Here is a 9,283-nt window from a genome sequence, read left to right on the forward strand (position 1 = left end):
GGGGGCATTGGGTGAGCAGTGGCGGTGACTCGGGGCCTTCTCACGCCCCTGCTCCGTGTGTGGGGTGGGGCAGTGAGGGAATGGACTGCTGCATCTTGGACTTTCTCATTGGCCCTGGGAGCCATCTTGAGATGGTAAAGAGGAACAGGCCAGGCATGGGTCTTAGAGAGGTCCCTTGGGTGACCCCCATGTGGAGGAGGTGCCTGGGGAGAAGCCGGGTGGGGGATGGGAGGGTCAAGGAGGAGGTCTGGGAGACGGCATCCCAACCCAGGGATGGTGAGTTTGAGCCAAAGATGCATTGAAAACAGGAGTGGATGTCTGGGGAGTCACACTCCGTCAGTATTTCAGGGAACATTGCCAGAGAGGACACCTGTGAGATGGTTTTGTACCTGGCCTGTCCCGTGGAGGGCCTGGAAATGGTCAGCATGGACAGGGGCCAGAGGGGAGCCTGGGTCACTCAACGCTGTGCCCCTGCTGTGGCTTGGAGCCAAGGGTCCTGCATGGAACTGTCAGAGCAGGCAGGATCTGCCCTGACCTCAGCCCATGGGGAAAGCAGCCACTGCCTGCAGAGAGGGTGGCACTGGGGCAGGAGGCTTGGGGTGAGTGGGGCGTAGGGACAGTCAGGAAGGCTTCCAGGGGTGTCAGGGTCATCCCCACCTGCAGCTGAGACCACAGCAGTGTCACAGGCTTCGGGGCTCATGGGGTGAGCCAGCATTGGCTGGACATGTGGAATGACCTGGAGACAGGAACGGCCTCTGGGAAGACGGGCTCCGAGTCCCCCTTTTGCTGAGCATGGCCTGTCCCTTTCAGGACCCCTTTTGATGCAGCCGGGTACTACCAGCTGGCACTGGCAGCTGCCATGGACCTGGGCAACAAGAAGGCACGGCTGAAGATCTACACGCGGCCGGCCACCATCTCCCACAACTTCCTCCTGGACCGCGAGAAGTTTATCCTCTTCTACCAGAATGCCAGGACCTTCGCCACAGAACTCAACGTCCGCAGGGTCAACCTACCTCCTCTGCCACTCTGCGGGTGGGCCCCCTGGTTGACCCTCAGCCACCCTCGCTGAGGACAGCATCCGAGGGAATGGGTTTTGTGCAAGGAGGATGGTCTCCTGCCTCTCCTGGTGTCTCCGTGGCTCATTTTCTGGGAAATGGAGGCATGAAAACAGGGTTCAAATAGCAATAAATGGTTTTTTTTGCAATAACATACCAAAGTCCCCAGGGCATCCTTCCCTGTGTGCTTCCTGGGCTGTGTCTAGGGGCCAGCTCCTTCCCTGGTGGCAGCCCTCTTGGGGATGAGAAGGACTGTGAGTCCAACAGACCTGGGCCAGGTCACCATGAGCCTAGGTTTCCTCGGCGGCCAGAGGGGAGATGGTGGTGGAACTCTGGGCACCTCCCTGCTCTCCCTGCTCAGAGCTTTTGCTGTAGGTCTCGTGCCACCGTTGCCTTTAACCTTCAGGCCACTGTGCCCGGATGTGGGGATGCTAGTGTCCCTGTTCGCCATTGGAGAAATAGAGGCACAGAGAGGTTAGGTGTCTGGCCGACCGTCACACAGCAGGTAGGGGCGGAGACGCAGAGCCCAGTACACTGACCACCACACCACCCTGTCAGCCTGCAGCCAGGAAGGTGTCCCCCATTAGGACCCAAGGTCAGCTCCTGGACCTCTCTTGTGGTGTCAGGAGAGCCACAGGCCAGTGAGGGTGGCGACGGGGATCCCTCAGTCAGTGTCCTCTGCTCCCAGACTTGGTTGGGCCGAGCCTGGCTAGTCCCACCTCTGGCCACTGGTCAGCCCTGTGGGAAGTGAGATGCAGGGATCTCCGCCTGTGTAGACGCTGTTACTTGGTATTGAAAGCCTTATCTGGGCTGACCGCAGCCATCCCCACATGCCCCTCCCCTTCCGGCCCCCGGCCCTCATCCCAGTCCCAGGAATCCCAGGTTTTCCTTCTTGGAATCTCTGGGCCCCAGGGAACACAGCTCACATGGTCTCTTTGCCAGTTTACGGCAAGGAAACCGAGGTTCAGAGACTGTGGGTGTCCCACGTGATTCTCACGTACACTGCACTCTCCCAGGCCCCTCTTTTAAACACTTTAAATGAGGTGACATTCACATCACATGCAATTAACTATTTCAACGCGATTAATGTGGTGGCATTTGTGCATTCACAGTCCTGTGCAACCACTCACGCCATCTAGTTTCAAAATGTGTTCATCTCCCCAGAAGAAACCTCCCATCCTCACTAAGCAGTTACCCCTCCTTGGTATCCCCCAAGCCCCTCGTTTAATGGAAGGGGAAACTGAGGCCCGCAGAGAGACTTGCCAGTGGATGGAGCTCTGATAATAAGGAATCAGGCACCCATCTGCTGGTTCAATCCTGGGTTGGTTTTCCACCTAGCAGAGGTGACAGAGCCAGGAGGTTCTGGGACCCCATGCTTGCAGCCAGAGCCCTACCCTGAGCCTCCCCACCAGGGGGCAGCAGAGAGCTTTCCAGAACCAGCCGCGGGGCTGGCAGGAAGCAGCGCGTCAGAACTGCTGACAAACCTCACGAGGACTCCAGATCGCTGTCTCTGTGGGTTGGGCTTGGGAATTGGAGAGGAGGCCGCATGATTGGAAATGAAGACAGCACGGCCTGGCTGGAGCAGCCGGAAGCGCCGTCACGTTGCCTGAGGACAGACTTCGTGCCCGCTGGGTTGGACCTGCAGCCATTCTTCTCGGGGTGGGGCCCCTAGGTCAGGGTTGCTCTTGGTCCCCGACCTGCCTCAGAGTCCGGGGGGCTTTGGAACTGTGCCTCCCCATCTCCACCCACCCTGGCTGGTGCCATGAGGGGCCTGTATCCTGGGATCCTGTTCCTCTTGGGCAGCAGAGACTGGGGGACCAGAGGAGATGACGGGTCTTCAAGCCCCACATTCAAACCCCAGCCCACCACTGACAGTCTGGGGGTTCGGGATGAGGGAGTTGATGTCTCTGAGCCCCAGTTTTGCCACCACTAAAATGAGGCTGACATACTGGGGCAGAGTGCCAGTCCCCGGGCTAACAGAGGCCTGTTTCCTACTGACAATCCCTCTTACCCCTAGGAACAGCTCCAACAACCACACACTAGAGAACACTCAACCCAGGCCAACTTGTCAGAGGCACGAGAACCAGAGTGACTCCATCTTGAATGGGGGCTGGGTAAAGGGAGGCTGAGACCTGCTGGGCCGCATTCCCAGGAGGCTAGGCATTCTTAGTCACAGGATGAGATAGGAGGTCCCCACAAGATACAGGTCATAAAGACCTTGCTGATAAAGCAAGTTGCAGTAAAGTCGGCCAAAGCCCACCAAACCCAAGATGGCCACGAGAGTGACCTCTGATTGTCCTCACGGCTCATTGTGTGCTAATTATAATGCATTAGCTGTTACAAGACACTCCGACCAGCGCCACGACAGTTTACAGATGCCATGGCAACATCTGGAGGTTGCCCTACATGGTCTTAGAAGGGAAGGCAGAAACTCTCAGTTCTGGGAATTGCCCACCCCTTTCCTGGAACACTCATGAATAGTCCAACCCTTGTTTAGCGTATGATCAAGAAATAACCATGAAAATGGGCAACCAGCAGCCTTTGGCGCCACTTTGCCTATGGAGCAGCCATTCTTTTTTTTCTTTTTTCTTTTTTTTTTTTTTTTTTTGAGATGGAGTCTCGCTCTGTTGGCCGAACTGGAATGCAGTGGCGTGATCTTGGCTCACTACAACCTCTACCTCTTGGGTTCAAGCGATTCTCTTGCCTCAGCCTTCCTAGTAGCTGGGATTACAGGCACCTGCCACCACGCCCAGTTAATGTTTTGTATTTTAGTGGCGACAGGGTTTTGCCATGTTGGACCAGGCTGGTCTCGAACTTCTCACCTCAGGTGATCCAGCTGCCTCGGCATCCCAAAGTTATAGGATTACAGGAGTGAGCCATTGCGCCCGGCCAGAGTAGCCATTCTTTTATTCCTTTCCTTTCCTAATAAACTTGATTTCACTTTATGGACTCGCCCCGAATTCTTTCTTCTGTGAGATCCAAGAAACCTCTCTTGGGGTCTGGATCGGAACCGCTTTCCAGTAACAAACTTGCTTAACCTCTCAGACCCTTTTTCTCTTCATCTGTAACCAAAGACAAAGACTCCCCCGAGGTTCCAAAAGTGTGGAGAGAACGCATGGGAAACGAGGGGCACAGAGTTGGTGTGCAGAACCAATATCACAAACTGAGTGTCAAGCCACTGTCATACTGGAAGGAATATCATGCTCTCCCCCACAAGTTATGAGGAACAATATCACAGGGAGGTGTGTACCTTCTCCGGTAGTGGGACTAGTATCATCATCTCTTCCTTTAGATGACAGGAACGATGTCACAGGGTGGGTGTACACCCCGTGTGTTTTTGGAAGCAATGTCATTCTCTCCTAGGTTTTACGATTCACATCACAGGCGGGGTGTACACCCCTTGTTATATTGGATGGCGTCTCATCCTCTTTCAACCTGTATCTTTAGAACAATATCCCATGGGGGTTGTATATCTCTTCAATATTGGTAGTAATACCATCTTCTCCTTTCCTGGATATGAGAAACAATATCACAGGAGGTGTGTACACCCCTTGCGATGTTGGTAGTAATATCACCTCTCCCCTGTGGTTATTAAGGACAAAATCCCAGGGTGGCTGTACAGTTCCTACTTTATTGGGAGTAATATCATCCATTCACCCCCTGGATATCAGGAACCATATCACAGAAGAGTTGTCCACCCCCTTCGATATTATCAGCCATGTCATCTTCTTCCCGCCTGGATATTAGGAACGATACCCGAGGTTTGGGGGCGGTGTACACCCACTGCGATATCGAAAGTAAAATCAGCCTCTTTCCCGCTGGATATTAGGAACGATATCACGGGTGTGTGTGCACCTTCTGGGATATTGGGAGTATTATCAGCCTCCACCCCGCTGCATATCAGGAACAACACAAAGGGGGCAGGGTGGTTACATCCCCTGTGATATTGAGAGCAATACTCTTTCCCCTGTACATTAGAAACTACATCACAGGGGTCTGTACACCTTCAGCGATATTGGGATTCATGTTATCCTCTCCCCCATTGAATGTCGAAAACGATATCACAGAAGGGTGTACACCCCCTGCAATATGGCCAGTAACATCATCGTCTCTACCTTTGGATACTAGGAACAACATCACAGAGGGTGTGTACACTCCCCTGCAATATTGGGCATAATGTTATCCTCTCTTCCCCTGAATATTAGAAACGATATCCCTGGTGGAGGGAGGTGGAGTACATTAAGAACAACATCACTGGGTGGGTGTACTCCCCCTGTGATACTGTGTGTAGTATCATCCTCTCTTGCCTAGGATATTAAGAACAATATCACAGGAGGGGGGTACAGCCACAGTCCCTGCGTTATTGGGAGTAATAGCGTCTTCTTCCACTCTAGATATAAGCAACAATATCCCTGGGTTTGTGTACATCCCTTGCGATATAGGGCATATTGTCATTGTCACCCAATGTGGATATTGGGTGCAGTGTCTCAGCGGGGTTTACACCTTCTTCGATATTGGGAGTAATATCATCCTCTCCCCTCAGGATCGTAGGCTAAATGTCAAAGGGGTTTTACAACTCGTACGATATGGGCAGTAATAGCATCCTATCCCCACCTGGATGTTAGGAACTATATCACAGGGGACTGTACACTTCTTGGCATATTGGGAATCTTATCATCCTCTCCCATTTTGGATATTATGAAAAATATTAGAAACGAGGTGTACACCCGCTGAGATATTGAGAGTAATATTATGCTCTCCTCTTCGGGATATTAGGAACAATATTGCAGGAGGTGTGTACAACCCCTGTGATATTGGGAGTAATATCATTCTCTCTCTTTGAATATAAGAAACCATATTACAGGAGGATGTACCCCCCCGGTGATACTGGGAGTCATATGATGTTATTCGGAACAATAGCACAGTGGGTGTGTAAAATCCCTGCAATATTGCCACTAGTATTATCTTCTCCATCCCAGGATATAAGGAAAAATATCACAAGGGGATGTACACCCCTGTGATATTGGGGATAATATCTTCCTCTCCCCGGCTGGCTATTAGTAATATCTTCCTCTCTCCGGCTGGATGTGAGGGAAAATATCACAGTGGAGGTCGACGCCCTTTGTGATATTGGGAGAAATATTATCCTCTCGCAGGTTGGATAGAGGGAAAAAGATGACCGAAAGGATGAATTACACGCTGCGGTAGTTTCATTAATGTCAGCCACTACCCCCTGCTTATTAGGAATAACATCATAGAGGAGTGAACACTTTCTTCGATATTGGGAGTAATATCATCTTCTCAATGCCAGATATCAGGAACAAGCTTATTAATTGTTAATATTAATAAATACAATAAAAATTGATACTAATCATCAACATTACTAATGACAAAAAAGATACTAAATATTATTGATTCAAAATGTTAACGATTAGTATTAATAATTAATAATCATAACACTATTAATAATAAAATAATGGGATCAATAAGTAACGTTACTTAAATCAATACAAAGTGATACTGGCAAAAACACAATAATTAATATTAAGAATTAATATTAATAAATGACATAATTATTAAAAATTAATTTTTGGCATCCATCATCATCTATTTAAAATAATTATCAATATTAATGAGAAAATATTAATTGATAATATTATTGATAATTATTATAATTGATTCTACATATTTAATAAATAATTCTATCATTGTTCCCTGAGCAATATTCTGAAGATACACACCCGTCTGTGAAAGAGTTAATCATTTCCAGAGAGAGAAACGATACTACTCGCAATATCGAAAACAGGATGTGAGTCCACAATGGCTCCCAATAGCCAAGGGGGGGAGAGGGGGTGGCTATTGGTCCCCACCTCGCGGGGGGTGGCTCACCCCCCTGCGAGGTGGCTCCCAATAGCCAAGGGGGGGAGAGGGGGTGGCTATTGGTCCCCACCTCGCGGGGGGTGGCTCACCCCCCTGCGAGGTGGCTCCCAATAGCCAAGGGGGGGAGAGGGGGTGGCTATTGGTCCCCACCTCGCGGGGGGTGGCTCACCCCCCTGCGAGGTGGCTCCCAATAGCCAAGGGGGGGAGAGGGGGTGGCTATTGGTCCCCACCTCGCGGGGGGTGGCTCACCCCCCTGCGAGGTGGCTCCCAATAGCCAAGGGGGGGAGAGGGGGTGGCTATTGGTCCCCACCTCGCGGGGGGTGGCTCACCCCCCTGCGAGGTGGCTCCCAATAGCCAAGGGGGGGAGAGGGGGTGGCTATTGGTCCCCACCTCGCGGGGGGTGGCTCACCCCCCTGCGAGGTGGCTCCCAATAGCCAAGGGGGGGAGAGGGGGTGGCTATTGGTCCCCACCTCGCGGGGGGTGGCTCACCCCCCTGCGAGGTGGCTCCCAATAGCCAAGGGGGGGAGAGGGGGTGGCTATTGGTCCCCACCTCGCGGGGGGTGGCTCACCCCCCTGCGAGGTGGCTCCCAATAGCCAAGGGGGGGAGAGGGGGTGGCTATTGGTCCCCACCTCGCGGGGGGTGGCTCACCCCCCTGCGAGGTGGCTCCCAATAGCCAAGGGGGGGAGAGGGGGTGGCTATTGGTCCCCACCTCGCGGGGGGTGGCTCACCCCCCTGCGAGGTGGCTCCCAATAGCCAAGGGGGGGAGAGGGGGTGGCTATTGGTCCCCACCTCGCGGGGGGTGGCTCACCCCCCTGCGAGGTGGCTCCCAATAGCCAAGGGGGGGAGAGGGGGTGGCTATTGGTCCCCACCTCGCGGGGGGTGGCTCACCCCCCTGCGAGGTGGCTCCCAATAGCCAAGGGGGGGAGAGGGGGTGGCTATTGGTCCCCACCTCGCGGGGGGTGGCTCACCCCCCTGCGAGGTGGCTCCCAATAGCCAAGGGGGGGAGAGGGGGTGGCTATTGGTCCCCACCTCGCGGGGGGTGGCTCACCCCCCTGCGAGGTGGCTCCCAATAGCCAAGGGGGGGAGAGGGGGTGGCTATTGGTCCCCACCTCGCGGGGGGTGGCTCACCCCCCTGCGAGGTGGCTCCCAATAGCCAAGGGGGGGAGAGGGGGTGGCTATTGGTCCCCACCTCGCGGGGGGTGGCTCACCCCCCTGCGAGGTGGCTCCCAATAGCCAAGGGGGGGAGAGGGGGTGGCTATTGGTCCCCACCTCGCGGGGGGTGGCTCACCCCCCTGCGAGGTGGCTCCCAATAGCCAAGGGGGGGAGAGGGGGTGGCTATTGGTCCCCACCTCGCGGGGGGTGGCTCACCCCCCTGCGAGGTGGCTCCCAATAGCCAAGGGGGGGAGAGGGGGTGGCTATTGGTCCCCACCTCGCGGGGGGTGGCTCACCCCCCTGCGAGGTGGCTCCCAATAGCCAAGGGGGGGAGAGGGGGTGGCTATTGGTCCCCACCTCGCGGGGGGTGGCTCACCCCCCTGCGAGGTGGCTCCCAATAGCCAAGGGGGGGAGAGGGGGTGGCTATTGGTCCCCACCTCGCGGGGGGTGGCTCACCCCCCTGCGAGGTGGCTCCCAATAGCCAAGGGGGGGAGAGGGGGTGGCTATTGGTCCCCACCTCGCGGGGGGTGGCTCACCCCCCTGCGAGGTGGCTCCCAATAGCCAAGGGGGGGAGAGGGGGTGGCTATTGGTCCCCACCTCGCGGGGGGTGGCTCACCCCCCTGCGAGGTGGCTCCCAATAGCCAAGGGGGGGAGAGGGGGTGGCTATTGGTCCCCACCTCGCGGGGGGTGGCTCACCCCCCTGCGAGGTGGCTCCCAATAGCCAAGGGGGGGAGAGGGGGTGGCTATTGGTCCCCACCTCGCGGGGGGTGGCTCACCCCCCTGCGAGGTGGCTCCCAATAGCCAAGGGGGGGAGAGGGGGTGGCTATTGGTCCCCACCTCGCGGGGGGTGGCTCACCCCCCTGCGAGGTGGCTCCCAATAGCCAAGGGGGGGAGAGGGGGTGGCTATTGGTCCCCACCTCGCGGGGGGTGGCTCACCCCCCTGCGAGGTGGCTCCCAATAGCCAAGGGGGGGAGAGGGGGTGGCTATTGGTCCCCACCTCGCGGGGGGTGGCTCACCCCCCTGCGAGGTGGCTCCCAATAGCCAAGGGGGGGAGAGGGGGTGGCTATTGGTCCCCACCTCGCGGGGGGTGGCTCACCCCCCTGCGAGGTGGCTCCCAATAGCCAAGGGGGGGAGAGGGGGTGGCTATTGGTCCCCACCTCGCGGGGGGTGGCTCACCCCCCTGCGAGGTGGCTCC

This window comes from Macaca fascicularis, chromosome 3, assembly GCF_037993035.2.
Source record: "Macaca fascicularis isolate 582-1 chromosome 3, T2T-MFA8v1.1".
NCBI classification, from domain to species: domain Eukaryota; kingdom Metazoa; phylum Chordata; class Mammalia; order Primates; family Cercopithecidae; genus Macaca; species Macaca fascicularis.